We start from the raw sequence: 678 nt of genomic DNA on the forward strand, positions 1-678 counted from the left end.
CTCCGAGTTCGCCTTTTCGTCTTCTTTTCGCTTTTTCCGCGAAAAAGTGCCCCCCACACGCCCCGAGACGCAGCCCCAGCCCGGCTGTACAGACACCCCGCCTGCATGCGCCCGCGCCGCCGAAAGCCCAGCCCCAACTTCCTCCGCGCTTTCTTCTTTTCTCCTCCTCCCGCGCCCCAAACCCTCAACCCCAAACCCTCAACCCCAAACCCTCAACCCCAAACCCTCCACTCGAAGCCCTTCCTCCTGCCAATGGAACCCACGAACCCGCCAACCCCCTGAGGCGATCCCCCCGAGGGCTCCGCCCCGCACAGTCCCAAACGCCCATCTAGGGTTTGGGGTTTAGGGTTTAGGGTTTAGGGTTTGCGGCGTACGCTCTGGGGTTCGCCATGCTGCGCCTACAGCCGCGCAGCTTCTTGAGGCCCCCGCCGCTGCAGCAGCTCGCTGCTGCTGCTGCGCCTGCGGAGCCACGCAGCAGCTGCACCAGCAGCTCCACCAGCAGCAGCAGCAGCAAAGTTCCCGCTAGAAAGCTCTCCAGCGCAGCAGCTATCAGGACTCCACCGCCATGGCGTGCTGCAGCAGCAGCAACAGCAGCAACAGCAGCAACAGCAGCAACAGCGGCAACAGCAGCGGCACCCACAGCAGCAACTGCAGCAGCAGCAGCAGCAGCAGCAGGGC

Source organism: Eimeria tenella, genomic scaffold (genome assembly GCF_000499545.2).
Source record: "Eimeria tenella Houghton genomic scaffold, Eth_scaff1781, whole genome shotgun sequence".
Classification (NCBI taxonomy): Eukaryota; Apicomplexa; class Conoidasida; order Eucoccidiorida; family Eimeriidae; genus Eimeria; species Eimeria tenella.